This window comes from Sorex fumeus, unplaced genomic scaffold (genome assembly GCF_029834395.1).
Source record: "Sorex fumeus unplaced genomic scaffold, SorFum_2.1 ptg000007l, whole genome shotgun sequence".
In the NCBI taxonomy this organism is placed as follows: Eukaryota; Metazoa; Chordata; class Mammalia; order Eulipotyphla; family Soricidae; genus Sorex; species Sorex fumeus.
This window is the reverse complement of record NW_026606064.1, coordinates 55,174,582-55,202,558: the sequence shown is the minus strand read 5'-3', so window position 1 is coordinate 55,202,558 and position 27,977 is coordinate 55,174,582.

The following is a 27,977-nucleotide window of genomic DNA, read 5'->3' as shown; positions in this document are numbered from 1 at the left end:
AGAAAACAAATTATCTAATGATGTATTTTTGGCAGGTCTGAATGGTGGGAAAAATTCCAAATGATAAATGTTGGTTCTTTTGTTGTAATATTGAATGTGATCAACGTAGAGAGAGAGTAAAGTGGAAATTTGCCACATAAGGTGAGGGTGGGAGGGGGGTTTATTGGGGCTTTGGTGGTGGAAAATGTGCACTGGTGAAGGGATGGGTGTTTGATCATTGTATGACCAACTGAGACTTAAACTGAAAGGCTTTGTGACTGTTCTCACAGTGATTCAATAAATAAAACTTGAAAGAAAGAAAGAAAGAAAGAAAGAAAGAAAGAAAGAAAGAAAGAAAGAAAGAACGCTCATTTTTTTAATCTCTCCTTTCTGCCACCCCACCCTTCCTCCTATGTCATTCCAATCTTTAGGAAACTTGTTCTATTTCATTATAGCTTACATAGACTTTTTTAAAATTTTACAGAAATAGAATTATATAGTTTGATTTTGTGGGAGCAAGGGTAAGGGTCTCTCTCATTTCATTTAGCATAATTATTTTAAAAGATTTAACATTCCATATTGCACTGAACGATATTCTATTAAAGGGAAAGACCATTTGATAAGTAATGCAGTTGTCTACCATTTTAAATGGCTAGAGTTGGGTCTGGAGATATCGCATGAAGTTTAGGCATTTACCTGAGTTCTATTCCTCGTACCCCATATGATCCCTGCTGCCTCCTCCGCCTTCACCCACTATCCAGCCTCAATCCTCTCCAGGAATAGTCTTTTAGTGTAGACCCAGGAGTAATTCCTGCGCATTGACAAGTGTAAGGAAGAAAGAAAGAGAGAGGGAAAGAGGGAGGGAGGGACGGTAGGAGGGAGGGAAGGAAAGAAGAAGGAAGGAAGGAAGGAAGGAAGGAAAGAAGGAAGGAAGGAAGGAAGGAAGGAAGGAAGGAAGGAAGGAAGGAAGGAAGGAAGGAAGGAAGGAAGGAAGAGGAAGGAAGGAAATGACTAAAGATAAATATCTGTGGTTAATCTTTAGCTAAATATTTTCATTTCTACTAGTAGAGTGATTGGATCACATAAATATGTATATGATCCTTAACTTCTTAAGAAATTGACAGATTGTTTCCAAAGACAATGTACACCTGTGCATTCTTACCAGTGGAGTAGGATCCTTATCCTTGCTCCATATCCTTGCCAACATTTGTATCATTAGTCTTTTTAATTTTGTACTTCTAGTACATTTGTAATGATATGAAAATGTGGTCTTAATTTTCATTTCTCTTTGAGATCTTTCCATATGGATACCTTCTATTTGTATGTCTTCTGTGGTGAAATGTATATTTCAATGTTTTGCCCATTTTAGTTTTAGCTGTTTATCATCTTATTACTGAATCTTGGAATTCTTTTATATATTCTGAATACAAATTCCTTAGCTGAAATGCAATTTTCAAATATTTTTACCCTTTGAGTGGCTATCATTTCCTTTTTCTTAGAGTACCTTAAAGGAGCAGTTTAATTTTTTTTTCTTTATTTGTTTTGGGGAAACACACCTAGTGGCACTCAGGGCTTACATCTGGTTCTGTGTTCAGGGATCACTCCAAGCCAAGGGCTTGGAGACCTTATGCAGTGCTAGGGGTTGAACCCAAATCAACTGCATGCAATGCAAGTGCCTTACCCACTGTACCATCTCTCTGGCCCATGAAAAAGAGTAGTTTTCTTAAATGAGAAAATCAGATCTCTTTTTTATATTATGATCTTGAATTTGTAACAAGAATACTTTGCTAACCAAACAAATATTTTTCTTTTTGCCTAGAATATATATCATTATATGTTTTATATTTAAGTCTGTGATCTACTTAGAATTAATTTTTAAAGATGCTGTTGGTGTTGCCTTGTGTTAACTTTTATATATATGGCTATTCAATTGCCCAGAGAAATTTTTTTAAAGAATACCTATTCTTTAAATAGAATAGGTATTCTTTAAAGAAAATTTTAAAGAATAAAAATTCTTTATTTTTATACAAATATTTATAAAAATAAATATTCTTTATTTTTATCTATTTCTGTCTACTAAATTGCTTTGTATGTTTGTCAAGAATTCATTAACCATATTCATCTTGGTCTATTATTGATTGTCTTCAATAGTAGTCCATTTATTCATGTAATCTTACTAATTCTTTATTTCTCTTTTTTGAAGTTGCACTAACATGTATGATGAAGATACTCTATGGTAAATAGTTCCCTTTTTCATTATGACATAATATTCTTTTTCACTTTAATAACTTTGTTTTGAAAACTGCTTTATCTGTGATTAATATAACCACTAAAGCTTTCTCATTATTATTAAACTTAGCTGATACATTTTTCCTATACTTTTAACCTAATTGTGTTTTTTAAGCTAAACTTCTTGCAATCCACATATAATAGTACTCGCTTCTCTTTTTATCTTATAATTTCTGCATTTTATTTAAAGTGTGAGGTCATTTTGAATTAATGTAATTAATAAGTGACTGAGTTACACTTTTCATCTTCTATTTAGTTTCATTTATCCCATCAATTTCTTGTTAAGTGATTGAAACATATCTAATGACTATTTCTTTACATTTTCTCCCTCTGCTTCTTGTTCCCTTTTCCTGTATTCTTTGCCTTCTTTTGGACTTTGTACTTTTATATTCATTTGTTTATAAACTAATAATTGACATCTATTGTGTGTCAGACAGTGATCAAGACACTGAAAATACAACACTAACTAGAATAGACTTGCCTTTTGACACTCATCCGGTAATTGGAGCAATATATAGGAGACCAATATTCAGAGCAGAATATGTAAAGAGAATATGGACAGGGCTCAAGGAAGGGATTCCAGATTATAGAAGGCCTTGTAAATCATGGTAAGGTGTTTGGGCTTTATTCTCAATGTAGTGAGAAGTTACCAGTAATTCCTGAACCAAAAAGTAAGATGATCTGGCATACATTTTGAAAGCAGTATTCAGGCTGTTATGTGGCAAAGCTAAGGTCAAAGCAGAAAGTGCAACTAGGATATTGTTTCTAAGAGAGTGAACAGTGGTTTTAGAGCAGAACAAAAATAATTTCTTGATCAGGTCCTGATTGGGGTGGCTCCTCTTTTTATAAGTAGACTCGTTTAGTGGGAAACAAAAGAAGCCTACCCAAATGCGACCTTCTATTTAATTTTAGGGTCAGAAAATGCCACCTTCTCTTTTGCTTGGTGATGCTTTAAGACACAGTGATGCTGTTTCTAGTCCTAATGTCCCTAACTAGTTTGGCTTCTTGCTATTAAATTAGTTCTAGAGTTTAAGTGCTTAGTAGATAAATGAATATATACTTTCTCACCTGGACTAGAAGTCCTTGAATATTTTTAATGATTCTATTTACCTCCCCTGCTTTCTTATTAATTACATGGAATTAAGAATTCATCATTTTTATTAATTATAGCTTTCTGTGGCCTTATTTTAGTAATTGTTTTAGGGTTTATAGTATGCAGCTTAATCTTATCATAGTCTGCCTTCAACTTTTTGCTCACAAATTATGTGAACTCACATATAAGAATCTTTCAGCTGTATACTTCCACATCTCCTTCCAAGTCTCACATTGTTGTCCTTTATTTACTTTCCACATATGAGAGTACTCTGTAATGTGTCCTTACTTTAAACAGTTAATTAGCTAGCTCATCAAGAGAAAAATAATAAGAAAAATGCTTCATGTGATCCACATTGTTACCATTTTCTAACCTCTTCATTCCTTTGTGTAGATACATATTTCCATCTGGAATCATTTTCTCTACTTAAAGAACTTCCTTAATATTTCTTGTAGTGAAGATAGTTGCTAATAGCTTTCTGGCTTTCTTTATCTGAAATAAGTCTTTATACTGCTGTTATATTTCCAAGATATTTTCATTGGTGAAGATTATAAATCGATAGCTTTTGTCTTTAGATACTTTAAAGCTGTTGTTCCACTATCTTCTTATGCTTGTGGTTTCTGGAGGGGGGTGAAATATTTTTCTTTATTCTTTTGCATCTAATGTGTTCTTCTTTTTTCTTGGTATTTATAACATGCTATTCACTACTTATCTTCAATGATTCTGTTATGGTTGGACTTAGTATAGTTTCCAGACACTGATGAGTCTCATTCTCCTAACCCTGAAAGAGTCTTGAATATGACACTTTTTAAAATCTCAGGGCTAGGACGAAGGAGACATTACTGGTGCCTGCTCGAGGCAATCGATGACCAGCAGTTTCCTTCATATTTCTTGTTTTTAAGACATCCTGAATGTGTTGGTTTATAATTCTCACCAAATTTGAAAATGTTTCGATGATTATTTTTTCAAATATTTTTGTCCTAACCTAATTTCTGCATTTTATGCAATATCAGTCTTAATAAAGTTGCCCCAGAATTCACTGATAAATTTTGAAACTATTTTCTTTGTTTTGTTTTGTATAGTTTTTGTTGCTGTGTCTTATACTCACTCGTCTTTTATAAGCAATATCTGATCTGTGTATTTATATCTGAAATCACATTCAATATATTTCTCTTTACAGATTTTGTGACTTCAACTCTTCAAGTTTAATCTTAATCTTTCTGCTTAACGTATTCAATCTTTCCTCTATCTTTGATCATGCTGCATAGAGCTACAAAAATTATTTTAATATACTTGTCCGCTAATTCTGTCATTTTTGTTTATTTTGAATAAGTTTTAATTTTTACTTTTGTGGTGTATTATTCCTTTATATTTTAAGACTTGTTAATATTTTGGGATATTAAGTGGGTGTAAAGTCACACCAAATAGTAACCAGGGACTATTTCTGACCCATACTCACTCATAAGTCATCCCTGGCAGAACTTGGCTGACAGATCATATGTGGTAGCAAGTTCTCAAACAATAATTACCAAGATGCAAAGCAAGTGCTCTGTATCTTTCTAACTCAAATACCTGGTAATATGTATTGGTAACAGAATGTAATTCTTAACTTATCAGTAGTTGAAATTTTTCTATAAATTTTTTCTTGATTTTTCTGGGATATAGTCAAACAGTTTGGAAGAGTTTAATGCTCTTATGTCTTTTATTTAAATATTTAGGGTAGAACCATTGTATTGCTTATAGAGAATTTTCCTCCATACTTAGAATTTTTTTTTCTGAGTCCTGTAATCAATAAAGTATAAACCATGAGGTTTTACACTTTGACAGGTAAGAATGATATAACTGAGCACTGGGTAGTTTTCACTCTAATTTATTTGATTACATTTTCTTCAACCAAGGGTAGTTTCCTCAAAGACATATACTGATTTTCATCCTGCTGAATACATGAAAAGATATGCTGAGATCACTAAAGTCTTCTCTCTATAGCTCTCTCCTTTAGCTCTCTTCTGCGAAAATCTAGCTACCTGATCATCTTGTTCTTCCAGCTGCTACTCCCTAACTAGAAAAACTATTTACTCCATGTGTTTCCCTCCACGTGTTTTCCCTGTATACTGTTCTGGAAACTTCCTCCACATAAAAAGTCAAGAGATTCATTTGATTTGTTTTGTTTTCATTGTTAAACTATTTCTCTCTTACTGTTTTGTAAACTGATATCAAGTATCTTAAAAACTTTTGTTTCTTATATTTTCTCCTAGTTTTTTTTTTCAGTTTTTATATGACAGGACAGATATGACCACATTAACTTATCTTGACCTAAAATAGAAATCTTATTTCTATATAATTTATTTAGAGAAGTCATCTGGAAGCTATAAGACTATGTCTTGGGGTTACCAGTTAGTTGGCTATATCCAGGTAAGCAGAGTTAAGTACAGTAGGGTATATTAATTATAGTAGAGATATTTGAAATTAGAGTAAGTACACTTGAGATATATGAAAGTAGTCCATTTGATACTCTTAGAAGTAGAATTAAGCTCATTTTATGACATGTACTGTGCAAAAAAACTAAAGGTGACATAGTAAGGTGTTAACAAGAGCTAGTAAGATGTTGGTGACACTACAGAGAAATTTGGAGGTACTGGGTTAGAATGAATTTAATCTGAAATACGTCAAACGTGATCTTAATGGTCAGAGCTATTAGGTAATGAGTGTTTTATTAAAAGGTAAGACTAAGACAAGATAGTCACCTGATCACTTGATCCCCCATTATTCATCGATTTACTCGAGGGGGTGCCAGTAACGTCTCCATTCATCCCTGTTGCGTGCTAGCGTAGCCCAATGGCATCTGTTCATTTTAGGAACATGCAGAGCCTCAAACTGATCATTCAGGGTCTTGACGAAGAAGTCTGACCATCTTGTAGGTGGGCGTTCACGGGATCTTTTGACGCCCCGTAGAATCCAGTCAGTAATGGCTCTAGTCCAGCGGTTGTCTGTAACCCTCATTATGTGTCCAGCCCATCTGATTTTTGATGCCTTGGCAAATGAGACAGCGTCCCTGATTCTTGAGCATTAACGGAGATCAGAACTCCACATTCTATCTCTCATTTGAGTGAAGCGTGATACTCCAAGCATAGCTCTTTCAATTCCTCTTTGGGAGACCCAAATAGCATTCTCATCCTGTTTTCTCATCTATTTTTTAGACAAGATAGTAAGAAAGATAAATTGATTGTGAACGATATCACTGTCACTATGATCCTGCTCATAAATTTGCTCAAGTGGGCACCAGTAACGTCTCCATTCATCCCTGTCATGTGCTGATGTAGCTCGATGGCATACTGGGGCCTCTTTCAGGATCAGGGGAATGAGGACCATCATTGTTACTGATTTTTGCATATTGAGTATGCCACAGAGAACTTGACAGGCTCTGCCATGCAAGTGGGATACTCTCAGTAGCTTCCCAGGCTCTCTGAGAGGGATGGAGGCTTTTGGGGCAGCCTCTAATCACCTTTACAGGTGTTCCCAGTCAGGCATATATTTGGACAGGATACTCTCGGTAGCCTGCCGAGTTCTCTGAGAGCAAGAACTAGACAACAAGAGGTCTTCTGGTAGCTTGGTTTTATAGTCTCTAGATCTTGTCCATTGATGGGGTTACACGGCAGTTTCTGGGTGTAACTGTCTAGCTACTGGAAGATGGGGGATCTGGGTGGAGGAGGCCCAGCCCCGAACCAAGCAGGCTTGGAGCTCTCAGGCCTGGGTCCTGTGCACCTGGATTCCTCTGCCGGTTCCTTCATGTGTGAGGCTCCTCTGAGCATGTGGAGAGTGGTTTTAGCATGGTTGTGGCTGGGTCCCGGAGATCCTCAGCTGACAGGACTCTGCTGGGGGTGGAGAGGGAAACTCATTTTTTATGAAAGATATAAATAGAATTGTGAATATAGCCTTCTGTGTGGTCTTTTTAGGATTATTACTACTCAAAATTTTAAGGGGTACCAATTTGATATTTAGAAATAAAATTGTGTGGCCAATACATTTTTATAATTGAATCACTGTGAAGTACAGTTAGAAAGTTTTCATGCTTGGGTTTCAGTCATACAATATTCCAGCACCCATCTTTCCACCAATGTACATTTCCCACCACCATATTCCCAGTACCACCACCACCACCCTGCCCACCCAGCCTGCCTTTATGGCAGGAACTTTTTCTTCTTTGTCTCTTTCTCTCTTTGAGGAATCGTGGTTTGCAATACAGATACTGAGAGTCCATCATGTTTGGTCCTTTACCCACTTTCAGCACGCATCTCCCATCCAGAAAAATTCCTTCCAACCATCATAACGGTCCCTTCTCTGTCCCAACTTCCTCTTTACAGGTCTTGAAGCAGGCTTCCTACTTGGCCTTGGTCCTTGTTTTTACTGTCCTTCGGTATTTGTCTCATAATAGGGCTTTTTGTAACCCACAAATTAGAACAATCTTCTGTATTTGTCCCTCTCCTTCTGATTTATTTCACCCATAATGATATTCTCCAGTTCTATCCATTTATAATCAAATGTCATGATTTGATTTTTTTATCTAACAGATGCATAGTATTCTACTATGTAGATGTACCATCATTTCTTTACCCAATTTTCTGTTCTCAGGAACTTAGGTGTTTCCAGATTCTGGCTATTGTGAACAGTGATGCAATAAACATAAAAGTACAGATATCATTTCTCCTGTGTTTTTTTGCATCCTCAAGATATATTCCCATAAGTGGTACTGCTGGGTAATATGGGAGCTCAAGTTCTAGTTTTTGGAGAAATGTCCATATTGTTTTCCAAAAAACGCTGGATCAGTTGGCATTCGCACCAACAATGAATGAGAATCCCTTTCTCCCTACATCCGCACCAGCGCTGGCTGCTGTTTTTCTTTTTGATGTGTGCCAGTTTCTGTGGTGTGAGATGATATCTATTGTTGTTTTGATTTGCAACTCCCTGATAATTAAAAATGTAGAACATTTTTTCACATGCCTTTTGGCCATTTGTATTTATTTTTTAAGGAAGTTTCTGTTCATTTCTTCTCCCCATTTTTTCTTTCGAAGTTCTACTAGTGCCTTATATATCTTGGATACTAACCCCCTATCTGAAGGGTGTTGGGTAAATAATTTTTCCCATTATGTGGGCTGTCTCTTAGTCACTGTTTCTTTTGAGGTGCAGAAGCTTCTTAGCTTAAAGGTAAAGGTAAAGGCCCTCCCGTTGTTCGTCGATTTGCTCGAGCAGGCCCAGTAATGTCTCCATTGGAGACTTTGTTGTTACTGTGTTTGGCATATCGAATACGTCACGGGGAGCTTGCCAGGCTCTGCAGTGAGCTTAATGTAGACCATTTTTTATTGGACCATCATTTTTGCACTTACCAAGTCAATAGAAAACAAAAATGAATTCAAGTCTTTAATTTATAATTAAGAATATTAGCTATTTCAGGGCTGGAGCGATGGCACAGTGGGAAGGACATTTGCCTTGCACGTGGCCAAGCCAGGTTCGATTCCCAGCACCCCATATGGTTCCCTGAGGCACCATTAGGTGTAATTACTGAGTGCAAGAGCCAGGAGTAACCCCTGTGCATTTCCAGGTGTGCCCCAAAAAGAAAAAAAAACAATGTTAGCTATTTTTATCAATGGATTTAATATTGTATAATGAATGATAGCACAGCGGTAGGGCATTTGCCTTGTGTGCAGCCAGCCCAGCCGAGCCAGGTTCGATTCCTCCGCCCCTCTCAGAGAGCCTGGCAAGCTACTGAGAGTATTCAATATGCCAAACACAGTAACAAAAAGTCTCACAATGGAGACATTACTGGGCCCACTCGAACAAATCGATGAACAACGGGAGGACAGTGGGTGTGTTAATGAATTATCTAGAGTTTTTACTTAAATGAAAATTGTTGATTTGCATTAAGCTCTTGTTTTGTAAGCAGTTCCATCTAATCAAGAGAAGACGTACTCAGCTGTAGATGGAAGTTACATGCAGAGAGGTCAAAGCACTGGGCAAGGAAAATACAGAGCAAAAATACTGAACAAAGAAGATCTAAAATTTCAGAGAAGATGGTGGGAATGGTTATAATATATCAAAAAGTAAAAACAGACTTCATAGTATAATTGTATTTTCCAAATATGTAAAAATAATTACATATAGTAATTCATAATAAAATATAAAAGTCAGTAATAATAATCTTCCTAACTCTAAATTCGGAAGTTGAAACCATTTTTATTGGCATGTTAAAAGTAAAGAGAATTGTTTCAGGCTGAGTCTAAACGATCTGATTATGAGCCAACATCAAAAGTGTAGACAGTTTGAAGCAGCAATAGCAAACACCTGCTGAACTCACCATCATGGTTAATATTGTGCTGAATTTTGAGATATAAGATCACAGTTTAAGTACTTGTCTAGCAAAACAGCATCACACTTAAGACATTGACCTTTATTTGTCTAAAACACACAGAACACCTTCTCTCCTGTCAATGAGCATAGCTGTCAAATGCTCTGTGTGCAGCCACTAAATACTCTCAAGATTGCAAGTTAAGGCATTGATATTAAGTACACATTTAATCAGCTGAGAAAGGTGAGAAGGAGCATTACCCTGACTAATTTCAATAGTAACTGTAATAGGCTCTTAATTATATTTAGTGTCTGGAAGATTCATTTGGCTCCTGATTACAAGATGTATTGAGCAGGTTTACCTCTCTTTATAGATGGTGCACTTTTTTTTTCTTTTTAAAAAGCCCATATTCTCAAATAACATTATTGTGTCTTTGAGAAAACATCTTTAGAGGGTAATTTGGAAATCTTTATAAAAATTGAAATGTATTTTTATTCTCTTTCACCAAACAACTTGAGTCTAGTCCTTTATCCTACAAATTGTTTCACATGTGTACACAAAGACATACGAACAAAGATAGTCATTGCAGAATTGAGAGAAAGATGAAAATATTGGGCACAGGCTAAATGGTTATCAATATAAAATAGGTTAGTGTCTTTCATACAGTAGGGTAAAGTACAGCTATGAAAATAATGATACAGATTAAGAGAGATCGCCCAAGAATTAAGGTACTTCCCTTTCTTCTGGCCAATTCTGGTTAGATCTCTAACATCATAAATGGTTCTCCAAGCACAATCAAGAGCCAGGAGTAGGCCCTGAGCTCAGGTGTGGTCCAAATCCTCCTACCCCCAAAATGATACAATTATTTTGCATATGCTGATTGAAACATTTTCTGAGCTATGTAGCTAAGTAAGGAAAACAAAAGCTAGAACAGTGTGTACTATACTTCTATTTGTGTAAAGCAGGAAAGGTGTGTATAAAGACTATACATATATAATGCATGTTTGTCTGAAAGAATACAAAAGAACTGAGTAAGCATAGTTGTCTCTGGAAAGGAGAACTTGAAATAAGAACCAGGGGACAGGGAATGAGGAAAGGTTTATTTTTCATATATAACTTTTATATGCTTTGAATATTTTATTATATAATATATAAACTATTCAAAAAATTAAAAATTTAAAATTCATCAAATATTTAAAATTCTATCAAATTCCATTACAAATTTTGACGTGGCTTCAGGAAAAAAAATACTTGCTAAAAGATAGAATAGAAATACTTAAGAATGTACTGAATCTTGCTAAAATTGCATATTTAAAGGAAATTAGAAGTTTCTGATTAAACTGATGATCATTCTAAAGAAGTAGGAAGTAATGAAACAAAGGAATTAGATCTCTCCTTGCTGGACACATTCACTTCAAATTCTGAGAGAGAAGTCATGAGAGCTTTTCTGAACAGAGACAAACCTTAGAGCTACTTAGTTAATCCCTCATTCTTCTCTTAGGCAGTTCTTAACCTTCAGCACTTGTTACATTTTCTCAAATAAATGGACATTTCTGGCCAATAGAGAAAGGGGAGTCAAGGGGATAAGAGGAAAAACCCTTAGATATAAAACTGTGCTTACAGAGAAGGAGCATGTTCACTGGGGCAAATTCTTTTACTGGAATAAAAATTAAAATTTAAAAAAAATGTCAAATTTCTATGTGGTAGATGTTATATACCTAGCTATAAAAATTGCCTTAATTTGTTTTACCTGTAAGTTTGTGGGAAAAAGAAGACTATAAACAAGTACATATAATAAAACAGGCTATAGATAGAGTCATGCCCTGTAAAGCCCCCCAAACCTTTGCTTATTTACAAATTTTTTGTGAGTATAACATCCAAACTTACAGTTATTATTTTTCATTTATGAAGCAAAATTCATTAACACATTACTAAAATAAACAGTATTATTTTAAGGACCCTAGTACAAGACAGAAATGTATTAATGGAGTTTTTAATGTTATTTTAAATAAGACACAAAAAATGGGTGTTCTTTGCCTTCTCTTTGCGGTGAATTTTAATAACTATAAACTAGGTTATGATCTAAGAGAGGCAACAGTCATCAGATGACAAAGTATCATGAGGTTCAGGACTAACTCAGTATACATTTGTTCTGGTCGTTAATGAGAAAAGTTGGTTTTGGCATCACACCCAGCATTTTTCTGGACTTACTCTTGACTCAGCACTCAAAGATCACCTGTTTTGTGGTTCAGGGGGCAGTGTGTGGTGCTGGGGATTCGGCCTGGATCATCCACATGCAAGAGAAGGGTGTTAACTGTGGTACTATCTCTCAGGCCCCAGTAAAGTAATTAGCTTAACAATTAGCTTCATCAAAGTTTAACCAATTCTACAAGTTGTTAGATGTTTTCTTCAGCAGATTCTACTTGGGTAGAACTTAAGTGACTCTAAATACAAGTTATGAGAAGATCAAAAGCATATGCTCCCTAGCACTCGCAGGTGGCTGCACTTTAAAGTACTGAACAGATGCCAGAGACAAATAGCAATTTCTATGGAAGAAACACAAGGAAAGCATAAAAGGAAAAGCAAGAGATAATGAAAAGAGGATACATCAGAGGATTTTAAAAATTCATTTCCTCTAGAGGAACAAACTCCTTTCCTTCCTGCCTGAGTCACCTTCTGACTGAGGTACTGAATACCAGTCTCAAATCTATGTCCATTCACCTAATAAAAACCATGTTCTACCACATTTCTCTACACTTGACCACATCTCAGGCAATCTACCCTAATCTTGAATATTTCTTTTACCCCATCTTGTAGCAATTTAATGAACATTTCCGTATACATAGGGTTATAAAACTGAAGATGTGTAAGGCATAATTTATCAACAAACTCACAATTGATTAAATGTTTAATATCTCAACTGTCATTTTAAAACCAACAAGGTGAAACAGAATTATACTTCTCCTACTTTGGTTGTTGTTTATGCTTTTCTGCATCTTCATCACTAGGAATGTGGTATTTGTATTTTCTATACTCCTACTAGGAAATGCCTTATGTGACACACAGTTAAGGATGGTGTTGTACTACAGTTGTACCAGAGGTGGAAGTGGTATTGAACGACAGTTATATTGACTCTGTGTATTGGGTTCCAAAGTTCAGAGTGGTATCTAAGTAAATTAATCATACATTGAGTCTACAACTTATTTTCTAACTGTTTACTACATGTCAGATACTGTTTAAGGCCCTAAGAATAAAAAGGTATTAATAAGATGTAAATCTGTAAAAAATGTAAAGAACTACTCCAAGAAATAAAAGAGGATACAAGAAAATGTAAAGGTACCCTCTGTAAATTAATTCAAAGGATTTTCATTGTCAAGATGACAATCTTCCCCAAAGCATAATACAGATTCAAAGCAGTCCTTACAAACATTACTGGTGATACTTTTTTAAAGACATAGAACAAAAACTATTAAGATTTATATAAAGTAAACACACAAATACACAAACACACACACTGAATAACCAAAGCAATCTGAGGAAATGAGAGGCTTCTCTTTCTAAAACTAAGAACTATACTATAAAGATGTAAAAATCAAAACAGTATGGTGCCGAAATAATGATAGACTCTAAAACCAATAGCATAGAATTGAGAGTTTGAGAGGTAGATCCTAAGATATATAGACAGTAATCTTGAATAAAGAAACAAAAGGTGATGGGAGTTCCGACATGCGCACCCTGCCCAACTAGACCCCGCCTTTCCTCTGCACAGGTGGTACCGTCTGTGCACCCTGTCCCTGCCCGCTCCATGGCCCTGATCCTCTGCCGCCAAGACAGAGGGCACTCACTAGAGTTCCGCCACGTGCAGGCCCACCAAGCCCCCGGCTTTCATCTACACAAGCTCTTGGGCCCAGGTACCAGCATCCAAAAGGTTCAGGGTGTGACTTCCACTGTACAGAGCATGGCCTTCTCAAAGGTGGGCGTGGCCTTTTGTGAGACCAGAGGCCACTCACATGGCCGCAGTAATTTTCCCCATTCCCACACTCTCAACTCATATCCCAACCTATATCACCTAATTCTGTGCCAAACGTCCTGGCTGCCACAAATGCAATACAACAACAATCCACTGACCTACACCAACTCCATGAAAAGAACATGTATGCAAAAAGCTGTAAAAGCCCTATAAAAAGAGCACATCCTCAAGTGCTTCACTAGATATCTACCACAAGTCACAATAATGTTTGAGAGGAAGGACGTATTCTAGAAGGGAGAAGGGTAACTTCCATCAACCAAGCTCATTCAGAATACTTTCTCACAGTAAGAGGGAACAGTGCTAGTGAATTTGAAGGTTCTACATCTATACAACCACAACAACATGAAGAAACAGTGCAAATCTCCACTACAAGGAGAGAACAAAGAAAAGAGTTCTGAATCCTCAACAGGGGTTACTCACAAATACGATCTCTCTGGTAACAAATTCCAAGATGAAATACTGAGGATGGTCAAGGAACTCAAAGAATCAATGGAGCAGACATCCAGAAAATTGAAGAAATGAAAAAAGCAGTGGATCAGATAGTCGAGAAAATACAGAAAGAAATGATAGCAGAAATTAAAAAAAAAACTACAAAAAGAAGTGTCACAAATAGGAATTCTGTAGATGAAATTAAAAACTCGGTGGGTGTGCTCAAGAGTAGACTGATTTCTGCCAAAGACAAGATCATTGATCTTGAAGATGAGCAGCAGAAATCATATAGGCAACAACAAAGAATGGGAAAAGACCTCAATATAGCTCTAAGGCAAATCAGAGACCTAGGGGATGATGCCAAGAGGAACAACATTAGAATCATGAGAGTACCAGAAGGACAGGGAGGCACTCCCAGTGAAAAAGCCACAGTGAAAGTAATCATTGCTGAAAAATTCTCAGAATTAAAGAATGCAGACATCCAGATCCAAGGAGTCAGAGGGTGTCAGCTAAAAGAGACCCGAATAAAAACACTCCAGGTCATATCATATTCAGAATGATGGATCCCGTGGATATAGACACAATACTGCAAGCAGCAAGGTCAAAGAAGGAAAGGAGCAAATAAAGGAGCACCCCTTTTATTTACAGCAGACCTATCAGAGGAAACCCTCCAAGCCTGAAGACAATGGTGGGATATAGTGAAAAAACTCAATGAAATGAATGCCTCACCAAGAATACTCTATCCAGCTAAACTCTCATTCAAACTCGATGGAACAATACACCATTTTATAGATAAACACCAGCTCAGGAACTTCATAGACTCAAAACCAAACCTAAAAGAAGGACTAAAGGGGCTCCTGTAAGACAAGAAGGAAAACACCTATAAGCACAACCAATTCCTACAGAAAGATGGCACAAAATCCCATGACAATAATCTCTCTCAATGTCAATGGTCTAAATGCACCAATCAAGAGACACGGAGTGGCAAAATTATTCCAGAAACTGAAACCAACATTCTGCTGCCTACAAGAAACACATCCGAACAATCAGAGCAAACAGACTCAAAGTTAAAGTATGGGAAACAATCCTGCAAGCAAACAGCTCACTCAAAGAAGCTGGGGTGGCCATACTAGTATCCGGTCATTTTTATTTATCAAGGGATATGTACAACAGGAAGAAATTACACTCTTAAATGTATACCCACCTAATGAAGGACAGGCTACATACTTAAAACAACTGCTAACAGATTTTAAGGAGGAATGCGAGCAAAACAATAGTAGTCACAGGCTTCAACACGGTCTTATCACCTCTCGATAGATCAACAAGAACAAAACCCAGAAAGGAAACACTGGCTTTGAAGGAAGAAATAGAAGAGAGAGGGCTAATATACCCAATATACAGGGCTTTACACCCCAAAAAGAAAGAATACACATTCTTATCCAGTGCACACGAAACATTTTCCAAAATAGACCACGTGCTAGTCACAAAATATACCTCAATAGAATCAGGAAGATAGAAATAGTATCAACAATCCTTTCAGACCACAATGCACTGGAGATAGAAGCTAATCACATACAGACACGGAGAACCAAATCAAACACCTGGAAATTAAGCAACTCAATGTTGAACAATGAGTGGGTCAGGAAGAAAGTCAAGGACGAAATCAAATGATGCCTGAAAACATATGAGAGTGAATACACAAGCTACCAAACCTATGGGATGCAGCTAAAGCAGTGTTAAGAGGGAAATTTAGCTTTGCAAGCATTCCTAAGGAAGGAAGAAAAGGCCTACATAGAGAACCTGACTTCACAGTTCAATATCTTAAAAAAAGACCAACAAAGGAACCCAAAATTCGGCTGAAGGAAAGAAATAATAATACAATGAGTGGGTCATTGTTAACATGTAAAACAATGAGTGGGTTATAGAGCAGAAATTAATGACTAGAAACCCAAAAAAACAACATGAGAGGTCAATGAAACCAAGAGATGGTTCTTTGAGAAAATAAACAAGATTGGTAAACCACTAGCAAGACTCACAAAGAAAGAGAGAGAGAGAACCCTAATAAACCAAATCATAAGTGAAAAAGTGAACATCACAACAGAAACCAATGAAATTCTGGAGATCATCAGAGACTACTTTGAGAGTCAGTATGCCACGAAACAAGAGAATCTAGAAGAAATGAATAAATTCCTGAATTCCTATAATCTCCCAAGACTGAACCAAGAAGACTTGGAATACCTTGAATAGACCCATTCATAGCAAGGAAATTGAAACTGTATTCAAAAGTCTCCCAAAATCAAAATACCAGGCCCAGAGAGAGTCACTAACAAATTCTTACAAATATTTAAAGAGGACCTGTTGGCAGTTCTCCTAAAGCTTTCCCAGGAAATTGAAAAAACAGGAACTCTCCCAAACAGTTTCTATGAGGCACATATCTCCCTAATACCAAAAGAAAACAAGGACACCACCAACAAATAAAACTATAGGCCAGTATCCCAGATGAACACAAATGCGAAGATCTTCAACAAAATATTAGCAAATAGAATCCAATAACTCATCAAAAATCAAGTACTCATCAAAAAGATCATATACCACAACCAGGTGGGATTCATCCCAGGGATGCAAGGATGGTTTAACATTTGAAAATCTATCAACGTAATCCATCATATCAACAAAAGTAAAGATAAAAAACCATATGATCATATCAATAGATGCAGAGAAAGCATTTGACACCTGTTTCTGATGAAAACTCTCACCAAAATGGGTTTAGAAGGAAACTTCCTCAAGATAGTCAAAGCCATTTACAACAAATCTATGGCAAGCAGTATCCTCAATGGGGAAAAATTAAAGGCTTTCGCTCTAAGATCGGGGACAAGACAAGGATGCCCACTCTCTCCACTTCTGATAATATAGTACTGGAAGTACTTGCAACAGCGGTTAGGCAAGAAAAAGATAATAAGGGAATCTGGATAGGAAAGGAAGAAATAAAAATCTCACTGTTTACAGATGATATGATACCTGTATCTAGAGAACCCTAAATCCTCTACCAAGAAACTCCTAGAAACAATAGGCTTGTACAGTAAAATTGCAGGGTATAAAATTAATACCCCAAAATCCGGGGCCTTCCTATATGCAAATAATGAGACAGAGGAACGTGACATGAAAAAAACAATCCCATTCACAATCGTGTCCCAGAAAATCAAGTACCTCGGAATCAGCCTAACTAAAGAGGTAAAGGACCTCTACAATGAAAACTACTAAATGCTCATTTTTTCATTTTCATCTTCCTGTTATTTGTCGAATGCCTCGAGCAGGCCCCAGTAACGTCTCTTTCATCCTAACCCTGAGATTATATTCAAGGCTCTTTAGGAGAATGAGACCCATCATTGTTACTGGTATTTGGCATATTTGGTAGGCCACGGGGAGTTTGCCAGACTCTGCCCTGTGGGCAGGCTACATTCGATAGCCTGCAAGTTTGTCCAAAGTAGGTATGAGATGATAAGATGTCATAAAAGATGTCCTGATAAGATGTCGCGCGGCCGTGAATGCGGCCGTGCGGTTCCGGGAGCTGGATTTTATAGTCTCTGAGTCTTGGCCGTTGATGGGATTACACGGCGCCAGGGGGCCAGGTGGTGGGTGTGACCCCCGCCTACTGGAATTTGGAGGATCTGGGTGGAGGATGCTCGACTCCAATACGAGTAGGCTGGGAGATCTCGGCCCCGGAACCCGCGTGGATTTGTCCCTCTGCCAGTACCTTCAGGTGTGCGGAGAGTGGTCTCAGCATGGTGGTGGCTGGTCCTGGAGGTCTTCGGCTGCCGGAGCCCTGGTCGGGGTGGGGAGGAAAGCTCAACCCGCTCCCCTCCAACGGGTCCCGGCGAGGAACAGCCAGGCGCGGGGGCAGACTGCACTGTTCTCATCCAGGAACTGGATTTTATAGTCTCTGAGTCTTGGCCGTTGATGGGATTACACGCCGAGATCTCCCAGCCTACTCGGATTGGAGTCGAGCATCCTCCACCCAGATCCTCCAAATTCCAGTAGGCGGGGGTCACACCCACCACCTGGCCCCCTGGCGCCGTGTAATCCCATCAACTAAATGCTACTTTATGAAATAAAAGAGGACATGAGGAAATGCAAACATAACCCCTGCTCATGGATAGGAAGAATTAGCACTGTAGCACTGTCCTCCCGTTGTTCACCAAGTTGCTCGACCGGGCCCAGTAACATCACCATTGTGAGACTTTGGCATATCGAATACGTCATGGGGAGCTTGCCAGGCTTTGCTGTGTGGGCAAGATACTCTCGGTACCTTGCTGGGCTCTCTGAGGCAGGCGGAGGTATTGAACCCGGCTCTGCAGGGCCGACCGTGCACAAGGGAAACGCCCTACCGCTGTGCTATTGCTGCAGCCCGGAAAGAATTAACATTGTCAAAATGACAATACTCCCCAAAGCATTATACAGATTCAATGAGATTCCTATAAGAATACCCATGAAATTCTTCAAAGAAATGGAACAAGCACTCCTGAAATTCATGCCTACGAATAGCTAAAGGAATTCTTGGGAATAAGACATTGGGAAGCATTTCCCTCGCCAACCTCAAACTCTACTACAAAGCAGTAATAATTAAAATAGCATGGTACTGGAACAAAGCCAGAGCCACAGACCAATGGAACAGGGTGGAATATCCTTACACACAACCCCAAATGTATGAACATCCAACCTTTAAAGCCTCTAACCTTGAAAGACTCTTCAACAAATGGTGCTGGCACAACTGGACAACCACATGCAAAAAAATGGGCTTAAACCTCGACCTAACACCATCCACAAAAGTCAGATCAAAATGGATTAAAGATCGCAACATCAGGCCAGAATCCATAAGGTACATTGGAGACAGGGTCGAAAAAACCCTCCACGATATTGATGCTAACGGTATCTACAAAGATGACACTCCACGGATCAACCAAGTGGAAACAAAGATAAACAAATGGGTCTATCTTAAACTAAGAAGCTTCTGCACCGCAAAAGAAACAGTGACCAAAATACAAAGAAAGTATACAGAATGGGAAAGGATATTTGCCAAATACACATCCAACAAGGGGTTGATATCAAGGATATACAAAGTACTGGTTGAACTCCACAAGAAGAAAACATTCAACCCCATCAAAAAATGGGGCAAGGAAATGAACAGAAAATTTCACAAGGAAGAAATCCAAATGACAAAAAGGCACATGAGAAAATGCTCTACATCACTGATCATCAGGGAGATGCAGATCAAAACAACAATGAGATATCATCTCACGCCACATAGACTGGCTCACATCCAAAAGAACAAAAGCAATGGGTGTTGGTGAAGATGTGGCGAGAAAGGGACCCTCTTTCACTGCTGCTGGGAATGCCGACTGGTTCCGCCCTGTTGGAAAGCAGTATAGACTATTCTCCAAAAATTAAAAATTGAGTTCCCATTTGACCCAGCAATACCACTCCTGGGAATATATCCCTGAAAGGCAAAAATGTATAGTCGAAGTGACATCTGTACTTGTTTGTTCATTGCAGCATTGTTTACAATAGCCAGAATCTGGAAAAAACCCAAGTGCCCTAGAACAGATGACTGGTTAAAGAAACTTTGGTACATTGATACAATGGAATACAATGCAGCTGTTAGAAAAGATGAAGTCATGACATTTACATACAAGTTGTTCTACATAGAAAGTATCATGCTAAGTGAAATGAGTCAGAAAGAGAGGAACAGGCATAGAAAGATTGCATTCATCTGGGGAACATAAAGTAACAAAATAGGAGACTAACACCCAAGAGTAGTTGAGATAAGTACCAGGAGGTCTACTCCAGGGCTTAGAAGCCAGCAGCATGTGCTGAGGGGAAAGGTAGCTCAGATAGAAAAGGGAACACCAAGTAAAGGATGTTCTGAGGACTTGCTCGGGATGCGAGGTGCGTGCTGAAAGTAAACTAGACCAAACACGATGGCCTCAAAACCTCTATTGCAAACTACAAGACCCTGAAGGAAAGAGTGAGCATAAGAGAATGCCCTGTTACAGAGGCGGGGTGGGATGAGAGGGGATTTGGGGTGGGGGTGGGAAGGCTACTAGGATCATTGGTGGTAGAGCATGAGGAGTGGTAGAGGGATGGGCACTCGATCATTGTATAACTGAAACCCAAGCATGAAAGTTTGTAAATCTAGAACTGTACCTCATGGTGTTTCACGAATAAAATAAATAAATAAATAAAAGAAAAAAGAAAAAGACCATAATAAAGGCACTCCCCTCCATTCCCCTCCATATACTGGAAGAGAACTTGCCCACCACTCATCTGATAAAAAAAAAAGGCTCATATCCAAAATATATAAAACACAGGTAGAACTTTAGAAGAAAAAAAAATCAAAAATGGGGAGGGTGGAAATGAACAGAAATGTTTTATAGTAGATATACAGATAACCAAAAAGTCACTGTCACTCTCCTCCCATTGTTCATCGATTTGCTTGAGCAGGCCCTGTAACGTCTCCATTGGAGAGTTTGTTGTTACTGTGTCTGGCATATCGAATACGTCACGGGGAGCTTGCCAGGCTCTGCCATGAGGGCGAGATACTCTCGGTAGTTTGCTGGGCTCTCGAGAGGGGCGGAGGAATCGAACTCGGGTCGGCCATGTTGGCTGCATGCAAGGCAAATGCCCTACCGCTGTGCTATCGCTCCCTGAATCACATCACCAATTATAATCAAATCAAAACAATGATATTTTATCTCACATAAGTGAAACTGAAACACATCACAAAAGACAAAGCAAACTGTGTTGGTTGTGTATGTTGAGAAAAAGGGTCCGTCTTTCACTGTTCTTGTGATTGTTGACTAATCCAGCTTTTTTGTAAAACAATATGATCATTTGTCAAAAAAAAACTTGAAATTGAGGAGCCAGAAAGGTAATACAGCATATAAGGTATTTCCCTTGCTTGTGACTGACCAGGTTCAATCTTCAGCATCCCATATGGTATTCTGAGTACCACCAGTGATAATTCCTGATTGCTGAGCCAAGAGTTACTCCTGATTATCACCAGGTGCCCCCGCGCCTGGCTGTCCTCGCCGGGGCCCCTTGGAGGGGAGCAGTTTGAGTTTCCCTCCCCGCCCCGACCAGGGCTCCGGCAGTCGAAGACCTCCAGAACCAGCCACCATCGTGCTGAGACAACTCTGCGCACACATGAAGGTACCGGCAAAGGAACAAAGGCATGCGGGTCCCAGGACTGAGATCTCCAAGCCTACTTGGATCAGAGCTGAGCATCCTCCACCAGGATCCTCAAAATTCCAGTAGGCGGGGGTCACACCCACCAACTGGCCCTCTGGTGCCATGTAATCCCATTAACGGCCAAGACTCAGAGACTATAAAACCCAGATCCCGGACATCTTATTATCTCATTCCTACTTTGGACAAACTGGCAGGCTACGGAATGTAACCTGCCCACACGGCAGAGTCTGGCAAACTCCCCGTGGCGTACCTATGCCAAATACCAGTAACAGTGATGGGTCTCATTCTCCTAACTCTGAAAGAGCCTTGAATATGGCACTTTTTAAAATATCTCAGGGCTAGAACTAAGGAGATGTTACTGGGGCCTGCTCGAGGCAATCTACGAATAACAGGATGGTTGTGATCATGATCATGATCACCAGGTGTGACCCAAAAACCAAAAGAAGAACAACTAAACAACTTGAAATTGAGCTTCCATCTGACCCATTAATTTCACTGCTTGATATTTTCCCCAAGTATCTAAGTATTCTATTTAAAAACATTTGCACTCCTATGTTTATTGCAGTATTATTCACAATAGCAAAAATCTAGAATAAAAAACTCAGTTATTTAAGAACGGATAATTTATTTATGAGCAGACACAAAATGATCGCTCTCATAGCTAGAATATAAAGAAATATAATACGGAAATAAAAAGATGCACAACGACTACAGAATGTGAAAACTGGTCTTCAGTAGGAACTTTCCATGGTGATGGGGGTGGGAAGTGGAGGCTGGTGGAGGAAACTGGTCATCAGGATGTGATGCTGAAACGTTTTATGCATGAAATGCTACCATTAAGAGTTTTATAAACCATGGCCCCAAAACATTTTTTTAAAATAATTCCCCAAAACATTAGACATGGTTTCTCTCTCTCCAAGAGCGATAGCACAGTGGCAGGGCATTTGCCTTGTGCACAGCCAGGCTGGCTGAGCCGGGTTCGATTCCTCCGAACCTCTCGGAGAGCCCAGCAAGCTACAGAGAGTATCTCGCCCACGCGGCAAAGCCTGGCAAGCTACCCATTATGTATTCAATATGCCAAACACAGTAACAAGTCTCAAGATGCAGATGTTACTGGGCCCACTCGAGCAAATCGATGAACAACGAGAGGACAGTGCTACAGTGCATTAAACATGAGTTGGGTTTTGGGTGGGTGTATCCAGTACCCTAAGTAAACAATTGAACTACAATAAGGTGTCTATTGCTATGGCAAAGATTTGCTTTTAGTGGAAATGGGCATAAAGGAATAAAAAATACCTTAAGACACAGAGTCAGGGAATATTTCCGAGAGCAGATAGATTCTAAGTGAAATCATGGAGAATATACATGAACTTTCATTAATAAGAGAATAAAAATACATAGCATTCAGAAAGAATCTGTCTTTTCTAGGGAGAAAAAAATAATTTGTGTACTCTATTAACCTTATTATAACATAAAAGTTTCTACATCATATACCAATAGATAATAATAATTGAATGAATCAGTGCGAGTGCATTTGTAATGGAGTAAGGTAAAGAGGATTATCAAGATAGAAGGTTTTAATAATGGGAAGCTCACAAACTTATGCCTCTTTGTAAAGAAATTTTTAGAACATTATATAAGGCAAAAATAATCGATATACATAAATAATCTATATGCAGAAATAATCTATTTGCCTATATCTATCGGCGAAAACAATCTATATCTATATGCAAATATTATTATTTGCCTTTTAGATTCTACAGATTCCAATGCATCAGACCTAAGAACACTGAAGAGCACCTGAGTAAGTTTTGATCATGATTGTGTGGTATGCCCTTCTTTGATGGAATTGTTCCAGCAAGGACTACAAAAGAATGAGGATCAAGTCTTATGGCTTGATATCTAGTATATTTTTATATAACCCTAACATTTTTAGAAAAGAGAAAGCGATTATTCTGGGACTTTTCACCATATTGAGCTAATAAACCATCTTAAAATCATATCATTGATATCGACAGACCGTTTATCTTTCCAGAGTTATAATAGATAATTATTTACAACATAGCAAGAGTCATTGATACCGCATGTTGTCACTGATTCTTCAGCCCCTCTAAGTTCCAAGTGCATGAAGCTCTGTGAACCCTGATAGGTAGCATGGAAAAGTGAAGTTGTTTAACACTAAATCACACTAAATCGCCAACTGTTTTCATAGTTAACCAGACTATACCATCAGTTTTAAGCATACCCTGTGAATTGGCCTGAGTAATTAACTCACATGAAGTGAGATGTGTAAGAACTCAAGAGACCCATGAATGGTGAGTGTTTTGTAACCAAAGGAATATTTCATATCCGGGAGGAGATGAAAACACTTTAATTAATATTTCAGGATCTTACTGTATTTTCTTTCATATGACATTTTTCTATTTCCTCGATTCAATTAATCAAATTTAGCTAAAATAGAATTTCAGAGAAAATCTGAGGAAACTATACATTCTGATATAACATTTTGTGTTTCTTGACACAGGAATGGTTTGGACAAAATACACATTATATTCTAGCTATTGAGCACTGTGCTTTACGTGCATCATTACATTTAATCTTCACAATTTCATTTTGTAGGATCTATTTATTAGTATTCACATTTTTTAGGTTATGCAAGTGGGTTACAGAAAAGTTAAGTATTTGTCTAAGGTTCATTACACAACAAAGCTGAATTACTGATACATATCTAACTTCAGAGCCCATCTAGTGTTAGGAAAAAAGTTCTACAAATAGCAAATTTAGGCCCATGAGCACATGCTTGTTCTCATATTTTAATAAATTGTATACTCTAAACAACTAGTTTCTGTTTTCCACACTAACATTATTACCAGATTGCCATGTTGGAAGATTCTGAGAAGGTAAGTGGGATAGCGATTGTCAGAGTGGAGAAGTGTAAGTCCCCAGAAGATAAGAAACTATAAGGTTTCTCAGTCTGAAAATGAAAGACACTAGAGATGAAATTCAAAGAATTGATTGGAACATCACACAATAAGAAAGGACAAGACTAGACCCATATGTCTTACTCTCCCTGAGAATAGGGCTGGGAATAGGGAGTGTTTAGAGTCTCTGGAATTCCTATGGAGGTTGGTCACTGATAAGAGAATTCTACCTCTGTTAATGGGAGACATTTCTCAAATGACTTCACATTTAATCATTTAGACAAGAAATCAGGTACATGATCAGAAAATGGAATCTATATAAAAAAGAAAAAATAAAGTAGTACTTTTTGTTTATATCTGGAAGGTTTAAGTGAGGCATTACAAGGAGATTTGGGGACCAGATCTATAGTACAGCAGGTAGGGCATTTGCTTTGCATGCAGCTGACCCAGGTTTAATCCTCGGCAACCTGTAGCACCGCCAGGATTGATTTCCTGAGTACAAAGTCAGAAGTAACCCTTGAGCATCTCTCAGTATGTCCCCTCACACCTCCTCCCTTCCCCCTCTCACCCCACCAAAATACAAGGAGATTCAGGATTAGCAACAGAACAAGATAAAATAAAATGTATGTATGTATGTATGTATGTGGGCAGGGGATACTTGTCAGAATCTATGTCCCTATATGTTAGGTATCTATTCAAGAGCAGTCTTCCTTTCTATTTTGTAGGTGGGTAAAATCCAGAAACACAGTTGACAAAATAGGAAAGTCCCAAACAGAAGAACACTCGATGAACAGAAAGTGTGAGGAAATAGACGTAGAGGACAGACTACATGGTAATGTTCTTCATTTCTATACACAGTGAACAGATTTATCTTTTTACAGCCTATTTAATGATGTATAAGTGCATTTGGAAGGAAGTAAAGGGACAACTCATAAATAAATCTCAAAGAAGATCAAGAAGCTTCAGAGATGCCTCCAGACCCCGTACCAGGCTGAATCTCATCTGGGACACCACAAAGGATTGGGGGGAGGTGAGCCCACCACCTACCCAAAAAGAGTCTTGGCAGCCAAAAACATCTAAAATCCAGTCACCATCATGCTCACAGCCAGACTCTACAGGTTCAGGACAAGCCTCATCCAGGAACAAAACTGTTGGAAAAACACAGATATACAGGTTTTGTAACTGAAATCTCTAGACTGTCATGGGGTTAGGGATGGTCCGCCTGTTCTTCCAGAAGCCTAACAGTCATGCTCATTAATTGTCTCTAGTGCCATGTAAGCTCATTAACTGCCCATGATCTAGACACTCATAAATAAATCTTAAAGATCAACAAGCTGCAGAGATGCATCCTGAAACCAAAGTCACCACCCAGTTAAAAAATTAACTTCAGCTGTATCATCCTATCCAAAATTTTAGAATTCCTGGAAAGGGCAACATCTCATACTTTATACCACTGGTACACCAGGAGTAGCACACCACATTGGATGAGATGTGAGGTAGAAGGCAACCAATCTCAATTAAGAAAATATTAACACACAAGACTTAACCTGTAACAATGTGTTAGTAATCTCTTATATGAGGAACTAATTGCTCCAGAGTGAGATACAACAATGTTCACACATTTTCTTCTGAGGAAATCTTATTTAATCATTTTTAGTAAATTATTCATAATAAGCAATACAAAACAAATTATTTAGAGCCTGCTATTGGGGCAAGTTTGGATGGTGTTTGGGGAAATTGTAAATAATGGTGATGGGAAGGTGTGGTGGTGGGATTGATGTTGGAATATTGAATGTAATAAATCATCACGAAAAACTCTATAAAAAATAGAAGAAACAACAGGGATGTGCCGTGGAAGTAGGGATAATGCCCACACACCAATAAATACTTGAAGAAGCAATGCTCAGTGGCAAGGATATAATTCCAACCGAGGAACTGGCTTCTAAGAAAGAGCTGGAGTAAAATCAACTTTATACAAGTATACAGCTATTTAGGCATTGAGACACATGAAGGTGCAAAATGACTTACATCCATTTAGTAACAGCTGTCCAATCATGAAAAATCTCTAGAAGCAGTTTCCTCATCCCTGCTGAGATCATCATGCTATCCTATCACTTCTTTCTCACTCCAATATGACTGTAGAACAGCTTTATTTTATCTGTACTATAACCCTCTTGCTTCTTAGATAAAGGGCATTACCAATATCCAATGCCTTAGAAATAGCACTTCATTATTACCTACAACAAAAGTAGAGTATGAAGTCACATAGATTTGAGGAAAAATTTTTTACTTCTTTCTTTAATATTTTTTTACATTTTCTCACAGGATCAATAATAGGTTCTTAGTTTCTGGTCATAAAACAAAAATATAAGATAAGTACCTTTTCTCATCTTTATTTTGTCTCACTGCCATTTGTGGGTAATACTTGAGGGTCAAGAGTCCATATATTGTATAATTGTCTCCCTAGAAAAGCTTTTGCATGGTTAAGAGGGCTCTCGATATATGGAACACTGTATTTTTTAGAAGTCTGTTCTCACATGCACATGTCAATGAGAAAAGCAATGACTGCATAAAATGCCACGGGGCAGCTCAAGGGCAAATTATAAACAGTAACAGGGGCCCATGGATTTACCACCAAGGCCTGTCACCCTAATGTTAGTCATACATGCTGCTGTCTACTATAGGATCTACTTAAAACACTTAATTCCAAATTCCAAATTATAATTAGCCAATTATTTATTGCCAGTTCAGGGACCCTAGGTAAAACACTATGGATGATTAAATAATGTCTATAACATCTGTCTTAAAATTTTACTTTATTTTTCTAAAAAGAAAAATGCCTTAAATTATGAAGAGGAGAAACCCCAGAAGATGTTAATGACTGTGGCTTCCAAGTCAAATCATTTAATTTGGTGTTATGTGCTATGTTAATTTCCGTTTTTGCTGCAGAAGAGTAAGGCTAATTGAAGGTTTATCTGACATTTCTTCTTTCAGTGCTGTGAGTTCTCTCCCTTGCCATTTCTCCCTGGCAAATTGATGCACACCATTACTTCCTGAGCACACTTGCAGAGAGTTGCTTTAGCAGGAGTTCCTTTGTGCTGGATTCCGCGGGCTTAATCAGTGATCCATTAGAGAAGGCAGTGGGGGCCTGAGATCAGGAAAGAGGCTTCTCGTCTTAGCTCCTCTGCCAGCTTGCTGTGTGTCCCCGAAGAAAAGGCTAACATCTTTGCAACCTGATTCTTATCTAATTTAAAACTACATAGGATGATCTCAAGGGTCTCTACCCAGCCAGCTCTAATATTTTAGTCTGAAATTATAGGAAAATCCCAGTCACAGTGAAAACAGAGGACAAAGATAAGAGACTATGACCTGACCAGAAAGGAAACGAGTTGAAAATAAAAATCCAGCCTAGCAAATTATTCCCTTACACTCTGCCTCTCCCAAATGACAGGTATAGGTGGTCGGATTGAAAAAGCAACTTATCCAATATTTTAGTCCCATTTCCATCTTGGAAAATGAATGTCTTCAGTCTCGGTTCCATGTTGGTGTCTTCTGGCTCCAAATTAGTCCTAAGACCAGTCATTCATTCACTGTGCATTTAACAAGACATAAAAAAAACTTTTTTCAATGGGTCAATGTTCCTACTTGCTC